The 24,388-nt window shown below is 43.4% G+C and overlaps 1 long non-coding RNA gene across 1 annotated transcript in view; it reads right to left on the reverse strand.

Moving 5' to 3' along the window:
* Positions 1-254: 254 nt before the first annotated feature.
* Positions 255-24,388, reverse strand: part of LOC142070941 (uncharacterized) — a 29,074-nt gene continuing 4,940 nt past the window's right edge. Inside the window, exons 2-4 of the long non-coding RNA XR_012666872.1 lie at positions 9,808-9,936; positions 9,463-9,605; positions 255-5,517 (exon numbers count right to left, since the gene is read on the reverse strand). This is a non-coding gene — a long non-coding RNA (uncharacterized LOC142070941). The remainder of the gene's footprint in view (positions 5,518-9,462; positions 9,606-9,807; positions 9,937-24,388) is intronic.

Genomic DNA, 24,388 nt, shown 5'->3' on the forward strand with positions numbered 1-24,388 from the left:
GCACCAATCTATCAGTCGCCACAGATGCGGGTGCTGGACGCCTCTCCCGCACCCATCGCAGCAGGACTATGGTTCTCTGCCCCCGTCCTGGCTCAGGCTTCAGTCACCCACCCCCGCCAACACCCCCCCACACACATTATTTTTAGTAAAAGTCACAGACAGGTCATGGCTTCCGTGAATTGTTGTTTGTTGCCCGCGACCTGTCTGTGACATTTACTAAAAATAACCGTGACAAAATCTTAACCTTAATTATGAGACTAAGGAAGAGGATGATAGAGAGAGAGGAAAAAGCAAGCAAAAGGCCCAGCTCAGAGGGTAATGAGCTGTGCTTTATCTATTGCTATATGTCTCTTTTATGCAAATTGCATCGTGGGGAGAATACAAATTGACACCAAAATGAATGTAAATTTATGAAAACATATGTGCAATTTAGCTGCACCCTTGGGGCTCCTGGAAAGTTATCAACACAGCGCTCTGCACTGCCAAAAGTGTCTGATCTAGTCAGTACAGTTCAAGCGCATAGAGCTCATACTGGTCTCTTATGGAAGGTAATCAAGAAAGTTGACAGTGGACCTGTTTTCCTTTGTAGCTTGATCAGACTTTGACTACTTCACATTGCCTTGGGGTCCCTTATGTACTCAGTAGTCTCTTTTCTTTTGTCTACTGGATAAAAATCAGCCACAGACAAGGGCTATATTCTTTTCTTCCCCTCTGATGCAATGGTTTGAAATGTGAAGTTCATCAGGTTCCTGGATAGCAAGTGAGCTTGCATATTTCCTGCATGGACAGAAGTGTGATTGATTAATTAGAGCGCAGAACTGGGAGTCAGGAGATCAGGGTTTCATTCTGAGCTCTGTCACTGATATATTGTGTGACCTTTCCAAGTCAGTTTAGTTCTCTGTGCCTTGTATTTCCCTGTCTGCAAAATGGGGATAAAAATATGTACCTCACAGGGTGGGGGGGGGCCTCAAACGGTGCTCTGACTCCCCTGACTTTTTAGCTATGCAGGACCATGGGGTGCAGTAGACCATTTTTAGTCTTTTTGTTTATTTTCAGTGACATGGCCTATTTTGGCCCCGCACTGCCAAGGGCCCCTTCCCATCATTTAGAGAGACAAGCTAGCCACTGTTGGAAGTGGGTGAGTCTGGCCCTGATTCTGTAATTAACCTGTGCAGAGATCCACTGACTTCAGCAGTGAATGTTCAAGCTCTCGTTGACATCTGTTGGCAGCCTCAGCCCCTTTCTGAACTCATACAGATTCCCCTCTAGAGGGAGCCTTTGCTCTAGTGTCAGGTTAGTCTTCCATGGAAGCAGTTCTGATCACTGGATAGCCACCGCTTCTGGTGCTGAGCCCTCATCCAGCCCAATGGACAGGGAATTTGTGCTGCAAGTCCTCTTGAACACCTCTGACAGTGGTAAAACTTTTCTTGCCATGTTCCTTGGCCTCCTAAGGATATGTCCACACAGCAATGTAAGCCCAGAGTTAGTAAAACTCAAGTTAGCAGAGCCTGTTTTTTTTAACCTAGGGCTTGAGAGGCTACACTTATTTGAAAATCCAGGTTAGGAATTGTTGAACCCTGAGTCCCAACCTAGGGCTCCATTGTCTATGCTGCATTACGGGGCCTAAGTCCAACTACCCATATCCCAGACTTCCTAGCATCCTCCCAAAATGTGGCTGCTCGGCCCATGGGATTGTGGGATACTTTTAATGGACTCCCAGAGCACAAGTCCAGTGGGGCTATGTTTATACTGAAAAGCAATAGGCCTTGAACCCTGGTCCAGGTTTGACTCAGGCTCAGACCCTCCACCCTATGGAGTCATAGGACCGTGGGTCGGAGCCATGGGTTAGTGTGTAGACAGGAGGTGGATTAAAACAGCCACATTTTGAAGATGTCTATTGCCTGGCCTAAATTCTGCCTCTCTTCAAGTGAGCCCTGTGGTATAAGGTATGGAAGGGGACTCTGAAGTTCACTGATTAGTGCCCCTGGTTCCCAAATGAGCTGTGTACCAACTAACATGATTTATTACTAATTGATATTAATAGTTTCCTTTTGGGTTAGTTAAGGTTCTCTTTGTTCATAGATGTCACCTTATTTACCAATGAAACCTCATCAGAATCAAAGATTAATTCTGACCTGAATGATCATTTAGAATCATAGAAATGTAGGGCTGGAAGGCTCGTTAAGAGGTCATCTAGTTCAGCCCTTTGTGTTGAGGCAGGATCTAGACCTTCTCTGACAGGTGTTTGATTAACCTGTTCTTAAACCTGTTCCAATTGTGGAAATTCCACATCAGTGCTTTAAGGTTTTTGCTTATGCAATCTTAACTAGTCACACGTACTGCACTGTTGAATGTACTGAGAACCACCAAATCTGCCGGAGAGCACTTCTAGGTTGGGATTGTAAAACCTGCAAACTGAAAAGCACAAAAGATGTTGTAGTACCCAGAGTAACAACAAAATGACCCCAGGGCAATTATAATACTTAGCAATTTACATAGCAAGCAGGCCACTTGACTATTGTCATATGCTGGGAAAATGAAACAGAATTTCAAGTACACTTCTTATTATTAGTCTGGTGTTCAGTGCAAACTTTTCTACCTTTCCTCTGAACTCCAGTACCCTGAACAAATCCAGCAAATAGTGTCTAGACTCCAGCAGCAATTGGAAGCAGTGACAGCTCTATAGGCAGCAACGTGTCCCTCTGATATCCTATCACCCAGGCCCTCTCCTTCACCATTGCTTCGGTTGGCACTTTTTACATGAGCACAGATGTTTAACACCAGGGTCCTGGCTGAATTCTAGAGTAGTTATCTGAATTCTGAATTCTAACTGAATTCTATCTACAGTTTCAAGTGACTGAGGTATTCTGCTTCATTGCCTGTCCTAAACTGTTGTACATTGTCACAAATTCACATTTCAACCTGGACAGTGGAATTTCACCCAGAAAAGGTTTGCTTGCCAGAGGAAATGGTCATTTTCCAACTGAATCCCAGTCTCAAATGTGCAGAAAATGTCAGTTTGTACATGCTCTTAAAACAAAACTCGGTAGCTTTGCACCCGACCTTCCTCCAAGATTGCAGCAACAGAGGTGTGTCTGAGCAGAGACATATCATCCTTCCTACCCATTTAAGCTCCTGCTTTCTAAAATAGCCACACTCAGTTTTCTTACATCTCCACAAACTCAGGGCCATATTTTTCTTTCATCACCCGTGGATGTCATTGGGAGTTCTGCACAAAAATTCATGAGAATGGGACTGTTGCGGGAGAGGGGGGCAGTCATAGAATCATGGACTTTAAGGTCAGAAGGGACCATTACGATTGTCTAGTCCGACCTCCTGCACAACTCAGGCCACAGAATCTCACCCACCCACTCCTGTAACAAACCCCTAACCTATGTCTGAGCTATTGAAGTCCTCAAATCATGATTTAAAGACTTCAAGGTGCAGAGAATCTTCCAGCAAGTGACCCGTGCCCCACACTGCTGAGGAAGGCGAGAAACCCCCAGGGCCTCTTCCAATCTGCCCTGGAGGAAAATTCCTTCCCGACCCCAAATATGGTGATCAGCTGAACCCTGAGCATGTGGGCAAGACTCACCAGCCAGACACCCAGGAAAGAATTCTCTATAGTAACTCAGATGCCTCCCCGTCTAACATCCCATCACAGGCCATTGGGCCTCTTTGATTACTTGCTAAAGCAACATGTTGCTTTTTTTAGTATTCTGAGCTATACGTAGAGCAGAGTATTTCTGTATTTTGCCACTCACGTGTTAAAATAGCCAAAGATTCATAGTTTGACATCTGAGGAGGGCTGAATATGGCAAAAGGGTGAGCTATTTGGGAACTGTGATGGGAAAATCCAAACTATTGATCTATGAAAAAGTGTAAAAGAAAATAATTGTAAAAAATTTAAGTAAGTAGCTTCCTTATTATTTATATTATGGTAAAGCATAAAGGCCCCAGCTGAGAATAGGGCCCCATTATACTAAGTGCTGTATGTACACAGGACGAGAGAGAGTCCCTGCCCCAGTGAGTTTACAGTCTAAATACACAAGACAGGCAAAGGGTAGGATTAGAAACAGAGACACAGAGAAAGAAGTGATTTGCCCAAGGTCACACAGTAGGTTAATGGCAGCCCTGGGATTTAAAAATGGCTAACTGGTAGATCTCAAAAAGGAATTGTAAACAGGAAATCATCATCCAATGGGAGTTTTTTCTAGTAGGGTTCCACAGGGATCTGTTCTTATATCTTTATCAACGATCGGGAAGAAAATATACCTTCATTATTGGTAAAGATTTTAGATGACACAAAAATTGGTGAAATGGTGTCGCATGGGAAACTGAGCTCACTTGAACAACATGCATTTTAATACAGCTAAATGCAAGGTCATAGGAACCAAAAATGTACTTTTAGGATGAGGGACTGTGTTTTGGAAAGCAGTGACTCATAACAGGATTTAGGAAAACCAGCTACTCATGAATTCACACTGAGATGCTGTGGCTAACAGAGCAAATGCAAAAGTAGAAACAGGGAATTAACATTACCACCATGTGTGGCAGTAGTGAGACTATTCCTGGAATACCGAGTCCAGTTCTGGTGTTGACACTTAAAAAATAACGGGTTCCACAAGCTGGAAAGGATTCAGAAAAGAGCTACAGGAATGATGTTAGGTCTGGAAAACGTGCTACAGTGAGACTCTGAAGAAGCTCAACGTATTTGGCTTAACAAATAAAAGGTTAAGAGGGGACTTGATCATAGTCTATAACTACCCACATGAGGAAAAGATCTCTGAGAGGAGAGGGTTCTTTACGCTAGCAGTCAAAGGCGTAATATGACCCAGTCTGAAGTTAGAAACATTCAGACTAGAAATAAGGCATGCATTTTTAGTGGGGGTAGTTAGCCATTGGAACACTTTGCCTTCAGACATGGTGAATTCTCCATCACTCAAAGTCTATACATATGGATTAGCTGTCTCTCTAAAATGTATGTTCTAGCTCAACCAGAAGGCTTGATGCAGAAACTACTTGGAAATCCTATGGCCTGTGTTACATAGGTGGTCAAATTAAATTATCATAATGGTTCTCTCTGGCCTTGAAATTCATGAGAAGCCAATTTTCCTGAGTTCCCATCCAGGGCCACTACCCACTAGCCCACAATGCCTCTCCGTTTTAGGCCCTGATTCTGCAATCTGATCTATGTGGGCAGATGCCTGCACCCAGATGGAGCACCGTTGACTTCTGTGGGGCTACATGTGAGCAAAATGGTCTGCTTGTGCAGATCAAATTGTCGTTTCAGGACCTTAGTTTGCATTGTTGCTGGTACTGTGTTGAGCAAATTAGACCCTAGTCCTGCAATGAGCCTTGCACAGATAGTCCCCAGAGTCTGTGCTGAGCCTCAGTGGCAATGAATGGACTCCATGTGGTGTAAAGATCCACCTGCGCAGAACTCATGTCGATCCTTAGACTGCACTGTAGCTGTGCTATGGTAAGCAGCTTCCTGTGATCTGTCACTCAAAGATGCTGAAATCAGAAAAAAAAAAATGAATGAAGTTGTTTCCCCAATATTTTCAGTGTGTATTTTCTGTTTTGATCTCTCTGACAAGTTAATATTTAGAATTTCACCAGTTATCTTCCCGGTTGCTAAGTGACAGCAGAACTGAGGGTGAGGAAATTTACTGTATAGGAAACAATAGGATGCTGTTCTCAGAGGTATAGCACTTTAATTGTTACATTGCAACGCATGTCGTAGAAAACAATATGCTAAGCACATCCAAGGAAGGAGATCCGGCAGCATAACTGACAGTCTGCTAATTTGAAACAATGTTCAACAGAAACTGTCAATGCCCACAAAAGTGTGTTCATCATTGTTCAGGGTCTATCCCGATTCTTTTGCATTATCATATTAAAGGGATGCTGTCAGTTCATGCAGCAGTCAGCATTAAGGCTCTGACTGAGCAAGGTATTTAAGCATGTTGTCACAGCTTGACCCAGTACTGCACTGTATGGACACCAGTCTGTTGCAAGTGGACCCAAGCACTAGGTTCCATGTGCTTCTAAGCCCCGTGGGTCTGGGAAGAGCCTAGTCGCTGTTTCTAGCTCTGGATATTCAGGCTGCAATCCCAGGTCTGAGCACGTCCTTGGGACTCCACAGAACAGCCCGTTAGACCCTGAAACTGGCGCCTCAGACCTTCTGAGCTACCCCACCCAGCAATGACTTGCTCGTGCTTCCTCAGAGTGTGATCACTCTGGGCTTCTTGTTCAATCCCCTCAGGGACCACGTGACAGGAAAGCAAGGAAACACAGGCTTAGCACAGGAATTTCTTAATCACAGTCACATTAATCTTAAGAGCACTAGACAGTTACAGATCTTTGACAAATAACAAAAGTGCCCTCAGGCCAGGATGCACTTCACCCCTACTCTGATCTCACCCCTTCAGTAGGTCCGGGGTTTGTCAAAGTTTCAGGCTAAGCAGAGGACCTTCTGCCTGCTCCCTCTCCAGTTGGCCCTGCTTATATGTGGTGACAGTCTTCCCCCACTACTCAAAGAAACGCCCTCCTCCCCAATACAGTCTGCTTCTCCTTTTGCCATGGGCCCAGGCTGTGCACATCTACCAGCCATGCAGGTGCCCCTATGTAGAAAATACAAAGTGACCTACTGTTTCATATCTTAAGCAAAAATTAAGACTGTTATATCAAATAACAATTAATCAGATGAGACTGTTACCATCCAGACTCACTAACTGTTTGTGTCAGACTCTACTTTATTTCACTGAGAGAGTGAATCCATTTTCAACTACCTACTGGTTTTCTTCACATGGGCATTTACCGGTCTTTGCTTTCCCCCTGCTGATGGCCATTTTATTGTTATTTCACAGTGCGACAAGAGGCTACTGGGTTCTGCACAGCACAACGGAAACAGCACATGCATTTGCAGTTCTCACCTTCCAATCAGTCACATACTAGGCAGCAGCTGGAAGAGTAAAGTGGTGCTAAGTCTTAGGCTGTTTTCTGTATGTGAGTGTGTATGTGTACTTATATAGGTCAGTATATGCATGTATGAGTGCACACACAGAAAACAATTTTTTTTTGTACTGTGGTATAATTCAAGTGCTCGCTACAGCAGTCTTTGAATGTTCTACTGAGAGAGCCAGAAGGCTCCTTACAAGCTTTGCTACAAACCCCTATACACCTTCTTTGCTTGAGCGGTCTCATCTGTAAAATACTTATGTATGAGGATTAATGAGTGGATGTTAAGATAGTGCTTTAATGCACTATCGTAAGTGCCAAATATTATCTGTATTATTATTTACACTTCAGAGGCTTTGACTGGGTTCTAAATGTGGTCGAGCATCAGACAAGCTGTTTCCATCCTGCTCTGTTTAACATTTAATAAACGTATTTTAACCAGAGCAAGATGGAAATAGCTCTCCTGATACCAAAGCCCACATCCTAGACCCCTCCTTACCTTACCTCATGTTTCCTGCCTGGTTAACCTTAAACCTGCAGCGAACCCCATTGGACAGATGTACCCCTACTACAATAACAAACACCGTAAAGCTCCCTAACAATTCACATTTTCAAAAGTAGCCACTTGCTTTGGGTGCTGTCTTTGTTTCAGGGCCCCCAAAATTAGTGGCCGCTTTTGAAAATGTTCACCCTCAGCTTTGCAATGGGGTATACAAACCCCACACTGGGCAACCAGGGGTAGCCTGGCCCTGCCAAACCTATAGAAAATATTCCAACTGGAGGAGAAGTTAAAAGGCAGGGGAGTGGCTCATTTGGTGGCAGACCAGTGTAACCCTTCTGCCCGTCAGAGTTGGCAGCAACAAGGGCAGGTTTCAGTATCTAGGGGTTCCATTCCAATAACACAATGCAAAACTGGCTCAAACCCCACCCAGTGACCTGGGACAAATATATACCACCCTCGCTGGGCGCCTCCAAGAGGCAATACTTCCTCTCTCGCAAGCACAGAGTCTGAGTGTAGCAAAAAGCCTTTTAATAACAGAGAGAAACAATGTGGCATTATGTTGGGGAAACACCACCAACAGGATTCATAACACAACCCATGAGAAAAAAACCCACCCCAAGGAAATTGGGACATCTCCTTTCCCTTTGGTTCTTGAGTCCAGCAACCCAAAATCACCCAAAGTCCCAAAAGTCCAACAACCCGAAAGTCTCTGTCCCTGGTCAGGGCAGCCCCAGAGTTTGAAAGTTTATCTGCAGAGTTTTACCTCCCAACCTGGGTGGAGATCGGGGGGGGGGGGCAGTTAAGGGGCATCTTACATGGTCCAAAGCGGATTGCCCCACCTCCCCATGGGGCTCCACTCTGCCAGCCACCCCCATGAGCTGCTCCAGACATCCGACAAACTGCTCTGCTCTGCCAGCTGTCGCGCAAACTGCTCCACAATATATCTTCAGGCTCTCCCCCTACTTAACACAACACTCAGTGATTTCAGCTCTTAATAAATTTAGCTCTTTTGTGATTTCAGCTTGTAGTAGGGGAGCCTCAGTACTGGTGCACCATTAGCTCAAAGTGAATTCAGCTCAGCAGTCTGTAACTAAACTCCTAATAGAATCAAAATTACCTCTGATATTCTATAGTGGAGATACATGCTAATTGCACTTCCTTCTAAGACCCTCACCAGGGGAGGAGGCCTATATCACCAAATATTAATACCTCTCCCCACTCACTGAGTTTTGGAACCCAGGACCCTTGCATAGCGAGCGCTGCTTAGTTGATGGTGAGTCCCTCCATCATAACAAAAGGCCAAGTACAGTTCCACTGTCCTTGATTCACATAATCAGGATAATAATCGTTTATTCCTGCCCCAATAACAGAGAAACTGGGGCTCCTACAGCAGCCAAAGTGACCATCTAGGCAGGGTGGGTGTGCCTATGCAAATGAGATCAGCCCCTGAAGTTCTTTTCCACAACCCACCATGACTCGCCACCAGATGTCAGGGTAGAGCTCATCCTGACTCTGCTTACACCAGGAAAGAGAGCAGACCTACCACCTACAGCTCCAGCGGAGGAAAGCTGAGTGAAGGAAAAGACAGAATCTCTCCCCACAACAGCTACCCAAAAATCCCTCCCTGAGGAAAGGAAGGACCTGCTAGAGACAGCCTGAAAGGGAAGCATTCCCCTCTCCCTCTCATATGGACTCTGAATTTTGTTAATTCCCCTTTACTTTGTTTGGACTACCCCAGCATGGGCAAGCCCTAGGACTGAGCTGGCCCAGGAGGGTGGGCCACACTGCAGGAGGAGGCAGTTGCTGCCCAAGAGAGATGAAGCTACCATGCTACATGTAACTGCCAGATGGTGCCTTGTGGTGAGCAGATACCCTTCATGCCGCCTAACCCAGATGGTGACTTCGGGACAATTGCAAGGGGGCGGTGATAGACAGTGGCCAGGGAGGGCAGGCTTAACCAGCCCAACTTAACTAAGTGAGTGGCTTTGAGGACTTACATAAACACAGTGTGCATCAGTTTTTCCCATCTGTAGCATCACATCTCCCACAAAAGGGGGCTGGGAGTGTTATTGCTTGTAAAATGCTTTGAGATCCTTGGATAGAAGGTGCACGTTGAGTCTAGAGTTGCATGGTCACAGTCCTGTACAATGGAAATAAAAGGAGGTCACTACAGTGCATGATAAAGTTGGCATTTGTGTCTATTTCTTCCTCATTTGGGGTGAGATTTTCAAAAGTGTTCAGTGTTGATCTAATTTTACTACTAATGAAATCAAATAGAAACCTCACTGTGACTTCTGTAGGGCAGAATTAGGCCAATGCCAAATGATTTTATAAAATCCCACCTTATAGCTCATAAGCTGTTTAAACTTTATCCTGAAGACAAATCCAATATTCTTCACATGAAGTCCTGAGTAGCTTGTCATAAGATCATAGTAGGTAGAAGTATGGGAACCATGGATCCAGTCCCTTCCCTAGGAGGGCAGGACATTATCAATTGACAGAGAACACAGCTAATACTAAACTGATAACCAAGAACTTAGTCAAAGGGCAGCGACAAACATAATGCATATGCAAACATCTGCGTAATATAACATACCTCTGTCTATTTTAACTCTCAGGGTCTGCAGGCCAACAGTAGAAGTTCTGAGTTTCTATCCTTGTTTTCAGGCAGGCTGCAGTTGTTTCTGCTCCCTTACAATGACCTACCTATTCTCTGAGAGAGAGTGTGTCTTTTCTTATCTTACAATTAATACTTCACAGAACAAGTCTGCAGGTGTCTTACTAAAGCACTCTAAATTTCTCTCGACAAACACACTTTGTTTTCATTGCTTTCACTTTGGGGGCTAAAATCATGAACCGGATAGTCTGTGTGTGTACACTGCACTCTCTGAGATGGAATCAGAATTGTCTCCGTTGGTTCAAATGGTAGAAGCTTGTGCTTTTGGAGCAGGATAATCTGAGGTCTATCCCTGATTTTGCTTTGGCATTCTAGGTGGCCATTGCTAGCAGCATAGTGACAATCAAGAATGTTCTAGATACCACAGGTTTGTAACAATACTTTGTGCTACTGCAACACCTTTCAGCAGCAGATCTCAAAACATTTTATATTAATTAGGCCTCACAATATCAACATCAATGTGAGGTAAGTATTATGCCCATGCTACAGATAGGAAAACTGAGGCATGAGGCAGTTAAGTGGCATGTTCTAGGTCAATGACAGAGCCAGCACTAAAATTCAGGGATCCGACCTTGCTCTACCCACTACACAACATTGTCTTAGCCATGCAGTGCCTTGGGTTTAAAACCTTTTGCAGTAAACCTCTCTCAACAAATCCTCTTATAAACAGTCCACCACCTTTCCCCTGACTACTTTCTGTGGTTGTTTTAAATAAGTTTATATTTAGTATCAGCACTTTCCCCTCTTGCAGAGATTACAGATAAGAAATGTAAGGCAAACGGTGTAGTTTCCTGCATCGTATTTGGCCCAATACCAATACTCGATCCAGTCCTGCTAAATGGGAAATTTGCCCTTGATTTCAGTGAGAGCACAATTCTCTCCTTATTTCCGTAGTACATCTTTTGCCAAATTGTGCTCTCAGTTACACCTGTGTAAATCTGGAGTAGTCCCATTGAAATAACATGGCATATATGAGACCAGACTCTGGCCCATTGCTTTCAAATTTACATTTCAAAACACATCACTCTTGTGTCATCAAAGAGAGAGATTCAAAATCTGGAGTGAATAAATGCCAGCACTTGCATATAAATTCTTTCAGAAACCTGGGGCTGGTTTCTGCTGTTATCCTGGAGTAACTATCTAAGCTAAGCAAGTTACACTAGCATATGTAAGATCTGAATCAGACACATTTAGTCTGCCTCATCAGATGTCATAGAAGACAAATGTTACCACAACAGCAGTGTCCTGCCAGCTCTCATCACTTCATGTAGGGAGAGAGAGTTGCTGGATTTGAAGCGGTGGTATGCAATAGCTTTTGAGATGACTTGTTTAGAACATAGGGGTATTCAAAAGAGAACAAACAGAAGTGTTTTTCTTGAGGAGATTATTTAAAAAATGTGGCTCTGTGACCCTACCGTTTGCTAGTTCCGGCTTTGAGGTTTAGCAAAGAATTCTGTAATATTCATGCAGTGCTAAATTAGATGTTTGCTGAGTCTGGGGAAACATTTATAAATCCCCCTCTGCTTAACAGTTCACCTGATGAATGTAAAGTAGGCACTGGACGTTTGGTGCTCAATTTGAGCAGATTTGCCAGTGAAGGGAAACTGCTGGGTTAAGAGCTACAGCTGGGAAAGAAACCTGTATGCATGCTGAAACTCACTGGCCCAATTTCTGAAGTACTGTGGTGAATACATAATAGAAAGGTGACAAAGGCTTCCTGCACAATAACAACTGTGTGAATGTGGGTCTTTCTGTGTTCTGAGGTACATTTGAAGAAGTTGGAGGTATGGCTGAGGGTCACAGCCCCAGTTCAGAAAAACATTTAAGCGTGTGCTTAAGTGCATCCTTATTCAGCAGCGCATTTAAGTAATGGGACTTAAGTGCATGCTTATTGCTTTGCTGCATCAGGGCTGATGGATTTATCTCAAAGCTCTTTGACACGCTCTGACATGAACTCAAATTTCATGTGATCTTGGATGAAAGAAGAAATAAAGAAATATGTTGAAAATATTTTTTTTTTTTAGTTTAAAGTAGCTTCATTTGAAGGATTCTTTCTGAATCTCTCGTTTTTTCTTGCTCTCTTGGGGCCCAATCCAGCTGACATTCAGTCAACAGGAATTTTTTCCATTGACCTGTATGGAAGTTGGATCAGATCTTGGGTGATTTGGTCAAGTAGGTCTGCCTATTACTCGCAGTTAACTGATGTGATTAACTCAAAACAATTAATCGTGATTAATCGCACTGTTAAACAATAGAATACCAATTGAAATGTATTAAATATTTTGGAAGTTTTTCTGCATTTTTAAATATATTTATTTCAATTACAACACAGTACACAAAGTTGACTGTTCAATTTATATTATTTTTATTATGGATATTTGCCGTGTAAAAATGGCAAACAAAAGAAATAGTATTTTTCAATTCACCACATACAAGTACTGTAGTGCAATCTCTTTATCATGTAAGTGCAACTTACAAATATAGACTTTTTTTGTTCCATAACTGCACTCAAAAACAAAACAATGTAAAACTTTAGAGCCTACAAGTCCACTCAGTCCTATTTCTTATTCAGCCAATGACAAACAAGTTTGTTTACATTTACAGGAGATAATGCTGGCCTCTTCTTATTTACAATGTCACCTGAAACTGAGAACAGGCGGTCACATGGCACTTATGTAGCCAGCATTGCAAGGTATTTACATGCCAGTTATGCTAAACATTTGTATGCCCCTTCATGCTTTGGCCACCATTCCAGAGGACATGCTTCCATGCTGATGATGCTTATTAAAAAAATAATACGTTAATTAAATTTGTGACTGAACTCCTTGGGGGGAGAATTGTATGTCTCCTACTCTGTTTTACCCACATTCTGCCATATATTTCATGTTATAGCAATCTTGTATGATGACCCAGCACATTGTTCATTTTAAGAAGACTTTCACTGAAGATTTGACAAAACACAAAGAAGGTATCATTGTGAGATTTCTAAAGATATCTCCAACACTCGACCCAAGGTTTTAGACTCTGAAGTGCCTTCCAAAATCTGAGAGGAATGAGGTTTGGAGCCTGCTTTCATAAGTCTTAAAAGAGCAACATTCCAATGCAGAAACTACAGAACCCGAACAACCAAAAAAGAAAATCAACCTTTCTGCTGGTGGCATCTGACTCAGATGACGAAAATGAACATGGTTTACTTCCCCCACCACCACCACCACCGTTCTTGTCAACTGGTGGAAATGGCCCACCTTGATTATCACTACAAAATGTTCCCCCGCCCCCCGGTCTCCTGCTGGTAAAATAGCTCACCTTTCCTGATCACTCTTGTTACAGTCTGTTTGGTAACACCCATTGTTTCATGTTCTCTGTGTATATAAAATCTCCCCACTGTATTTTCCACTGTATGCATCCGATGAAGTGACTGTAGCTCACGAAAGCTTATGCTCAAATAAATTTGTTAGTCTCTAAGGTGCCACAAGTACTCCTTTTCTTTTTGCGAATACAGACTAACACGGCTGCTACTCTGTATTCTGTGTTGTAATTGAAATCAGTATATTTGAAAATATAGAAAATATCAAAAACTATTTCAATACATGGTAGTCTATTATTGTTTAACAGTGAGATTAATCGTGATTAATTTCTTTAATCAAGAGATTAATCATGATTAATTTTTTAATCACTTGACAGCCCTAATCAAAAGTTACTCAGTAGTAAAAGAGGATCTTACTTTGTTTTACTTTGTTAGGATAGGGCTATGGAAAAGATGTTAGTGTGGGACATTTCTCTTTCTTTCCTGTTGAATGCCATCTATTAAAAATAGTCAACGACTGCATCTGTGAATTCAATAGTGTGTCCAGTTCTGTGCTACAGGGTATGTTTGAAGATGTAGTCCCACTCAACTTCACTAGGGGGAGTCAGAGAGCTGTTCAAGTCTGGTTCAGCACATTGCTGAACTGTGTGCTCCTTTGCTGACCTAGGATCCTGGCCTTTACCTAGCTGTAATGCAGCTAATTGTGGAATCCTGCTAAAAAAAAAAATCTCAGGAAGCAGCTCTTACACAACAGAGATGCTTATAGCTCTCACTAAGAGAGCTCAATGGATACATATGGTGGCTGAGCATGAGAAGGAGCCAGACTCAGGAAGTGTGGGCAGGCTCTTGCAAGGTCCTCTGTTAAAGTGGGATTTGATCCTGCATTCACCCCAGCTGCCTGCCTCCATCTCTGCATTCTGCCTGCCTTGTGATGCTGGACCTGAACGCATACTGCCTACCAGGCAAACAGCTTTTTAGCTTTATCCCAATTTCGTGCAAATGACGGAGGCGTGAGAAAAACTGAATCTTGACAGCTGTTGAGCTGTAACACCAAAGCAAACCTCTTTCAACAGTAAAACTACCTGTGAGCATTTCATATTGAATTGTGCATCTTCTCCTCGCTTAGCTGGTTGCACCGATTCCTGTGAATTAAGCGTGAACAAAGCATCGGCTCTGGGTCCAGAGTCTTACCCTGTCTTCTTACTCGCAGATTCCTATTCTTGTTTCCCTGGGGAGGGCAACGCTAGTGCCAGCAGTTCAAAAGCAAGTTCATAGCTGTTTGTGCCTGTGATGTTTCTGCAGGGTATGGATGACTTGATGAAATTCTTGTGACACACCAGTCTCTTCCTAAAATCTATGCTTGCATCAGTCACTGCAGACCTTTCACTGAGATATAACTGACCTGATTTTCAGAGATCCTTGCAGTTCCCCATTGTCTTCATCAGTGGGTAAAGTAGGTTGAATCAGGAGGGGGAGTTATCACAGCACCAACCAGAGAGGAAGGGGAGATCTCGGACGGGGAGGTGCTCTGACCTTTGCCTTCTCCCTCCCTTAATTTAATCCCTGCACTTCATCTGGAGGTGCAAGTGCCTGGCATCCTTGAGTCCTAGTAAGTGCGTCTTTTTATCAGACTGGTTGATGGGCCCTGGGAACAGTATTTGAGTCCAGACCTCTAAAACACTATGATAATGTGACAAAGAATAACGTACTGTAGGCCTGATCTAAACCCACTGAAGTCCATGGAAAGATTCTCATTGACTCATTTGGTCTTTTGATCAGGCCTTCTCTGAGCAAGAATCATCTCGGACTGCATTGCAGTATTTTAAAGGATGCTATCAATGCTGCAATCTAGGGCCTAAAGCAGACAAGTAGGAGTCAGGACACTTTGGCTCTGTTTCTGAATCTGCCACTGGCTCCGTGCATGTCTTAGGGTAACTCAGGTCATCTCTCTTGGCCAAATGCTCCCTTTTGGTTCCATGAGCAGAGAGGAGACTGCTAGGTGGATCATGGCTAGAGGATGCTGCACAAGGGGGGGATGCCAGCCTTGCTTCCCACTCCTTCTAGCCCTGCAGTTTGAGAAGGGGTGGGGCATGGGGGAAGGGACATGGACTGCTTGAGGAGCTGGCTGAGCGGTGTCAGATTCTCCCCTCAAAACCTGCAGGGTAAAGCAGACTGAGTGTGAGGGGTCCACACATCAGTGTACTCTGGTAGACTAAGGAGACCTTAAAGTGGGCATAAATGTATGTCCTTTTTAAGGCCCCTTTACACTGCGAGAATGGTATAAAGGGACCCTTAGTGTAAATGAGAATCAGGAACTAAATATTTTACACTAGTTTCTATAGAATACAACTATACAACTGTGGGGGGTGTTTCCTGGGGTGGGCAGCAGTCAGGGAAGCCCCAGGTGGCATGGCTCCATCATCAGGAGCTGTGCAGCACTGTGGAGAAAAGCACCATGAAGGTATTCCCTATTCCAAGGGATTTGCCCCCACCCCAAATTCCCAGCAGATTAAGTAATCTGTGGCGTCAATTAACTGACACAAGGAGGCATAGACCCTTGTTGCCTTTCCCATCTGTCAAGTGAGTGTGATAATACTTTCCTGTTTCATAGAGATGTGGGAGACGTAATTAATACTGGTAAAGTGCTTGGAAATCCTTGGATTAAAGGCACAGTTTACAGGTACAGTGCCCTTTTATTTCATTGCTCTGCACTGTTTGTCATCCCCTCGTAGGAGCCTGGCAATAGCACGTCTCTTCTCCGCAGATTTTATCCCCTCATGTATGCCAAACATCGCTTTCTGTTTGTTTGCTTTTCCCCTGTTTTTAATGAAGGTGAAATTAACATGCCACCTTGTTTACATCGCTGTCTGTGCTGCACCAGCAGCGTTCATTGCTGTCAGCACAGTTCTGGGACCTGCAGTGTTTAGATAATCACTGGTGCAAAAATCTCCTGTTCCGTTAATGGAATAAGTTAGTCACTTTTGGTTAGGACCATAGATCATGCTGCCCTCTTACTAAATATACATGCACTGCTGTTCCCTTCAACAAAATCCCCCATTTTCTACACTATTGCGCAATGACAAGGTAGTCATTAGTACACAGAAAAGAAAATAACCTATATGAAGCAATGCTAGTCATAAGCCGAAATGCAGAATGCACTGCTTCTTCAAGGCCATCTCTGATCCCTGAACTCTGCCTACAGAAATAATTGAGTTCAGGTGTGATTGCTAGTTGGGGGGCATAACATTTGGGAAGTGTAACACACAGGTAAAGTGTGTGTTACATCCCCTCCTCATAGCTGGTCCAGGAGCGGCAAACTGCTGCAAACCCCATGTTACCAGATGTGCCGGTTACTTTGGGGTATGCTCATTTATTAGGGTTACTCTTCTGGGGGCGAGTTCTGTAATTCTATCAATGTACTGCTTGTGTCACTTGTGTGTTCATATGGAGCTCTACTTCTCCCTTCTGCAAGTCCCCTCCCCGTGGAACTATCCTGCAGGATCTAGGTTCCCCAGGGCTGGGTTCCTCCAGCCCCAGAATCAGATATATACACACACACACACATACACACTAACAGAGCAAGTCTGAGTGGACCGTGTCAATCAGCACTCTCAAGCTGACCCCTTACATGCCCCTGGACTCAATAGACTGGGCCAAGCAGCACTTCCAAGCTGCCACCCTCATATGCCACAGGTACCGCACCGGAATAGAGTAAGCCTGAGAAAGCTGGGTTGAACAGCACTTCCAGGCTGCCACGCTTATATGCCCCTGGACTCAGCAGACTGGATCAAGCAGCACTTCCAAGCTGCCACCCTCATGTCATAGATTCGGTACATCCCTATCCCCACTTTCACATTACAATGGTTCTTGTTAGTAACCCACTTGATAAGCAAACCCTACAGTAGTTTGGGCGCTACAGGGATCTTTCGCGTACGTAAGAGGAGCATTGCTGCAGAATAAATGGGGAAGCCAAAACACAAAAGAGTAAAGCTCAGAGAGAGAGGGAGGGGAGTAACCAGCTTAACCATAAAAGTAATTTATTGAATAATAGTGATAACTACATAAGAAGAGCCTAAACAGACATAGCAATTACATTATTAAAGATTAAAAACTGATCAAACAAGTCAGGGTTAAAAAGTTATACCTGAGGTAGAAAAGAAAACAGAGAGAGAGAGCTGGGGTCTCACCACTCCATGAAGCTTGAACTCGTCAGTGTACCCAGGTGATGGTGGTAGCTTAGGGTTCTGAGTGCTGGAGACAGGCAGAGCCCCCAGCATGATCAGTCAGGAGAAGATGAAGTCCCAGTGGAACTGATGCAGAGTTTGGATCAGGATTCAGAACACTTAAATGAGTATGAGTAGGGGTTTTTGTAGGGAAACACAATGGTTCAAGGGAGAACACTAGATTCGTTTATGGGTAAACTGATGACTCAAAGGTTTTCTTTAGGCTAGACAACAAGAACTGATTATTCCTGGCTATGGGTGGTGTTCCTTCAAGGGAGCTCACAATGCAATTAGGCAGCTTAAGTATTTTGGATATCAATCAAGGATTCATTACTAGAATTGGTCTGATAACTGCTGAGCTGGGTGTGTGCCGGTGTAGGTTCATTAACATCTGGAGCAGAGATTCCCCATGATGCAGTGCTTCCCTGCTTTTCTGGTCCCAAAGTTCAGGGCAGTTCTTGCCTTGGAATCTCTGTTCTCCATTCTGTATGCTAATGGAGATGCCTCCCTGTCCAATCTTTGATGCAGATGAGGCTAGAAGAGTTGCCTTAATCTTGTCACCCTTGTCAGGAGGGGTTTAGGTGTGTCTCCCACCGCCTTTTCATTGCTTTCTGTAAGTCTTTCTTCTGACTGGTTTTGGTTCAAGCAGAGGCTATAGGCAGGGAGGTGTCCTTTGTGAGTCAGACAGGCTGGATACTGCACCCTGGTTCCCCAAGAACACAGAGCTGACTGGTATCACCCAAAGAGAGTTAGTCCTGTAGCTCAAGGGGTAGCAGTCTATGAAGCAGTGCTGAAGGTTCCAGCTTCAAACCCTACTGGCTACCAATGCAGGAGGTTGTTATAAAAAGGAGCCACACTGGATGGAGCAAAAGCCCAGCACTTGGATTAATTGTACAATCATTCTGGTCAGTGTGAGTCTACTGAGGCTTCTAGTTCACACTGGGTATGCTCTGAGGTTTAACCTGGGTATTAAAATAGTCACACCCAGACTTATAACTTGATACCTTTCATTCAGGGCACTGGAGTAAACTGTTAAAGGTTATTAGAGAGACCTCTCAATTTAAAAATAATTTATCTTTAATATTTTAAAGAAATTTCCATTCCCCTACCAATTTCTCTGGTTTTACAATCGTTTCCCTCATGTATTTAAAATGCTCTTTTCTCCCATCCTGGTGTTCAAAAAACTCACATAAAGAAGGGCAGCTGTGTGGTGATTGGAGGGAAAACAGTAAAATCAATGATATGCAAAGCAACGTGAAAGGCACAAAAGAAATAAACTATATTAAAATAAGAGAAAAATGTGTGTTTTAATAAACTGCTTTCATTGATAGATGTTAATTGGTACAACAATGGGCCAAATCCTCAGCCAGTGTCAATCAATACAAAATCAGTGGGCCCAAAACCTGGAGACATAAGCTGACAGTCTGTCTCTTTTAACACTAGTTCATTTTTTATATCTACAGTGTGCTTTAAAAAGCCGGCTTCTGGCCAAAGCCAAGAAAAGGGAAAGAAAAACAGTTCACTTGTGCAGTTTTTGAAAGAGAGACATGAGATCAAAGTTTCCATAAATGAAAGAGGAAACAGGGACTGTGAACCTTGTTTGTTCCTTTCATCTACACCCACCTACCAGAAGGAAAACTTATGGCTTCATGTTTTTTATTTGCTTCCATGTCTAAATTGCTAGCATTCAGCAAGCTATACAGAGACGGAACGCTCTGTAGCTTGAGCTGGGCTCTTCTGTGACCTGATTTTATTCTCTTGCATCCTGCAGAGAAGCTTGCTGTCTTTCAAAGTAGCCTGAAGATCTGATCTGATATTTTTAGAACCCCTCTCTGGTGACAATCAGCCTGCATTCCCAAGAAACAAACATACTCGTTGTTATTAAATAGAGAATTGGCTCTGGCCACCCAAGTCTCTGCTATACAAGATTTTTTTTCTCTTCCCCTTAGAAAAGACAAGGACATTCTGAACTACAGGTTCACCTTTTTCTTTCCCCTGTTTCTTGAAAGGATTTTTCTAAATAAATCACTTCTGCTTTCTCAGGGCTGCTGCAGACATACAGTCCATGGAAAGTATCATCAATTTCAGCACAGAGCTGACAAGGCCAGCACAAAAATGTACATGGTTGGCAAATATGCCTCTGTGAACTCTCCCATTATCAGATACAATTGTTAACCAGCAGCTGTATTTTGATGTATCCTCTCTGTCCTTTTGGAAATAAAACATGTCCATATACCAAACTCACTGCTTTGGTACAAGATGATGAAAATGATCAAGGGAATGAACAAACTCTCAAAGGAATGGAGAGATTGAATAGACAGGAATTATTTATCTTAGAAAGGAGATGAAATAGTGGAGACATGATAAAAAATATATAAAATAATGAATGGTCTAGAAAAGCTGGTCCGGGAACTTCTGTTCTGCTCGTCTCATAACACAAGAAAATGGGGACATTCAATGATGGTAAAGGTGGCAAATTCAAAACTGATCAAAGGAAATACTTTTTCACACGATGAATAATTAGACTGTGGAACTCCTTGCCACAGTAAGTTGTGGCCAGGAATTTAGCAAGATTCATAAAGGGATTGGACATTTATATGGTTATCAAGAATACCTAGTGGGATCATAGCTAATGCTAACAAAAAGTGTGGAAGGGCTATAAAACCTCATACTTCAGGCAGAAAGCCAATCTCTGACTAGTAGAGATCAGGAGATGTAATGTGGGAGACAGATTATCCCACAGCTGTCTACTATAGGAGGTCTTACACCTTCTTTTGCAGCATCTGGTGGTGGGAATATTGAAAACAGGATCATGGACTAGTTGGCCCTCAGGTCTGATCCAGTCTGGCAATTCTTATTTTCTATCATAACAAATATGGTTTAAAAGAGAAATTAAACCCCATCTGGCCAAGAGGAGTGAGTAAAGTGCTGGGCCATTGGGTGCCTGGGCTTCTAATCTCAGCTGAGCTACTGATTGGATGAGCCAAACCCCTGGGATCCTGCACTGTAAGCCTGCCTCCTGGAGGCAGAATTCAAATCATCCACGATTTCCTCCCGAGATCTAACTGGCTTGCAAAGGGGTAGAAGTGAATTAATTTATTCAGAGCTTGATTTTCAGAAGCTCTGAACACCCTTGGCTCAGCTGCCAATGATCAATGGGACATTAGGGCATCTGACAATAGCTAAGGCACAAGAACGCCCCAGCCACTCCTCCTTCTCCCAATCCCAGCAACATCCCTGACTTTGCCTCCTCTTCCAGAAGCTCTCACTGGGGTCGGTATTGAGCCAATTGTAGTGACACAGTGGCTGCTGGGGAGTCCCTGTGCACCCAGGTGGCACACTTCAATAGGAACTTTACACCAGCAGAGCCATGAATCTGGCCTTTAGAGAAGAGATGCCCTGAAGGCAGGCCCTATTCCACCAACAGTTCCAAGCTCCATCAGCCCTTAGGGGAAGCCATTTCCAAAGTGTAGGGCCCCTCGGTGATGACAGCCTGCCCACAGCTCCCCTCTCTCCAAACCAGAGGCCTGTGAGCTCATGTGCCTTTGATGATCACAAAGTGCCATATCCTCATACAGGGAGAGAGCTGATCTGGAAGCCAGGCCGCTACCCATTCAAGGTTCTATAGCTCAAAACTAACGTCTCCACCCACTTCCTGCCCACTGGAAGCTCAGTGGAGCCCAGCACGTCACTGAGTTCAGTTTTAAAATGAGAGATATTGCTTGATAAACGTGCACACACACCTTACTGCAGAAGACATTCCTCGACTAGGGATACCCCACCCTATTGGCATTACATGCCTGAAAAAGAAACACAGGCAACATAGGCAGAGAATACAATAACATTGTCAATTTATTGAAGCAGCCAAGGGTCTCCTGACCTTCCACCTTGCCTTAGGACATCCTTGCACATCTTACTTCCTACATGAGCAGCTCTAGATCATTTACCTGCTCTGTTGTGGAAAAATACTTAATACTTTTGTTAGTCAAGGAGGCGTAAACCTTAAAAATCACAAACAATTGGGCACAACCAGGAGAGCAGAATCGTGCTTAACCGGCCTTCACAATGCTGCACAAAGGCAACGCTGATATGTACTGAATGACCAGTTCCCAAGCTACTGTAAATCAGGACAGGTTCACCGAAAGCACAGCCTGGTTGCCCTTCTAGCTTGGTTTTGCTTGGGATCCCTCCAACTGTAAGCCTTAGCACATTGAAGTGGGATTGATGAGACCTGGGTTCTAGTCCTGGTTCTGCCACTAACCTGCTGCATGACCCTGAGCAAGTCACTTCACTGCTTTGTGCCTCAGTTTCCCCATCTTTAAAATGGATTTAATAACACTCACCCTCCTTTGCAAAGTGCTTTCAGACCCAGAGATGAAAAGTGATTTACAAGAACTAAGTAGGTTTCAGAGTAACAGCTGTGTTAGTCTCTATTTGCAAAACGAAAAGGAGTACTTGTGGCACCTTAGAGACTAACCAATTTATTTGAGCATAAGCTTTCGTGAGCTACAGCTCACTTCATTGGATGCATACTGTGGAAAGTGTAGAAGATCTTTTTATACACACAAAGCATGAAAAAATACCTCGCCCCACCCCACTCTCCTGCTGGTAATAGCTTATCTAAAGTGATCACTCTCCTTACAATGTGTATGAGTATCAAGTTGGGCCATTTCCAGCACAAATCCAGGTTTTCTCTCCCCCCCACACACACACACTCTCACAAATCTTGGGAGACAGGCCAGTCCTTGCCTACAGACAGCCCCCCAACCTGAAGCAAATACTCACCAGCAATCACATACCACACAACAGAACCACGAACCCAGGAACCTATCCTTGCAACAAAGCCCGTTGCCAATTGTGCCCACATATCTATTCAGGGGACACCATCACAGGGCCTAATAACATCAGCCACACTATGAGGCTCGTTCACCTGCACATCCACCAATGTGATATATGCCATCATGTGCCAGCAATGCCTTGTACATTTGTCAAACTGGACAGTCTCTACGTAAAAGAATAAATGGACACAAATCAGATGTCAAGAATTATAACATTCATAAACCAGTCAGAGAACACTTCAATCTCTCTGGTCACGTGATTACAGACATGAAAGTTGCGATATTACAACAAAAAATCTTCAAATCCAGACTCCAGCGAGAGACTGCTGAATTGGAATTCATTTGCAAATTGGATACAATTAACTTAGGCTTGAATAGAGACTGGGAGTGGCTAAGTCATTATGCAAGGTAACCTATTTCCCCTTGTTTTTTCCTACACCCCTCCCCCCCCCGACGTTCTTGTTAAACCCTGGATTTGTGCTGGAAATGGCCCACCTTGATTATCATACACATTGTAAGGAGAGTGGTCACTTTAGATAAGCTATTACCAACAGGAGAGTGGGTTTGTGGGGGTGAGGGAGAGAAAACCTGGATTTGTGCTGGAAATGGCCCAACTTGATTATCATACACATTGTAAGGAGAGTGATCACTTTAGATAAGCTATTACCAGCAGGAGAGTGGGGTGGGGGGAGGTATTTTTTCATGCTTTGTGTGTATACAAAGATCTTCTACACTTTCCACAGTATGCATCCGATGAAGTGAGCTGTAGCTCACGAAAGCTTATTCTCAAATAAATTGGTTAGTCTCTAAGGTGCCACAAGTACTCCTTTTCTTTTTAAGAACTAAGTATTATTATGACCCTGAACTACCGCCGAGACAGGGCACATTGGACAAAGCCCAGGATCTGTTGGAAGGAGTCATTGTTGCTGAAATAGGTCAAAATATTCATATTGTGTAAAATGTTTAACTCAGTATTTAACTCATCATCTCTAATTTCAATGGGCAGAGGAAAGAAAAATAAAAGACACAAGAGATAAAAACTATATACAGTGAAAAGGGGAATGCATTTTATCTGGGCCAATGACAATGATTCTTTCTGAAGCATTTGGTATTGCCTACCAGACAAGTTCAATTCACAGCTGGCCAATTTATTAGAGCCTCTGAAACATTTCAACCAAATAACAGAATGAAAGTAAAACTGTATTTAATAAACAGCACATTGTCAAGCTGTGGCCCATTTTTCTCTATATAAAGAAAAGCTGATTTGTTCCATTATTATTTCTAATCGTTTCCTTCCTTGCTCTCTCTCTCTCTCTCTCTTTCCTCGTGGTTACTCTACCAAGATAGAATAATCACTGTGCCAGATTAAAGCTGACATTTCAAACCCTTTTTGTAGGCCGTATCTTCTGGATGTAAAGTATTAGCTGAATGTCTCTTCTAAGTACTCCAGGCTCTGGAAGGATGAGGTTCTTAGGTATAATATGGGGAGAGCAATGGGATAATATATATGACCAAGCAAAAATTTTCCTTAAGGGTCTAAGTAGAGCTGGTCAGAAAATTTTCATCAAAACAGTTTTATGTCAGAAAGAGCTGTATTGATTTTAATGAATTTTCCCAAGAAAAGAAAATTCTGAATTTCAACCAGCAATATGCTATTGCACCCAACCTGTGGCCCTTGAGTCTCTAAACTGTGACCCTCAATGGCAACTGTGTTCAGAACAAACGTGTAATTGGAAGATGAAACCCAGCTGGCCTCTCTGAACCACGCACGGTGATTTTTAAACAGAAGTGTTTGACTTACCCCATTACAGACCAGGGCTCTGTCTCCCACTGCTGCCCCCTAGACAGGTGCAATTTGACAGTGAGCAGTGCAAAGGA

Source organism: Caretta caretta, chromosome 2 (genome assembly GCF_965140235.1).
Source record: "Caretta caretta isolate rCarCar2 chromosome 2, rCarCar1.hap1, whole genome shotgun sequence".
NCBI lineage: Eukaryota > Metazoa > Chordata > Testudines > Cheloniidae > Caretta > Caretta caretta.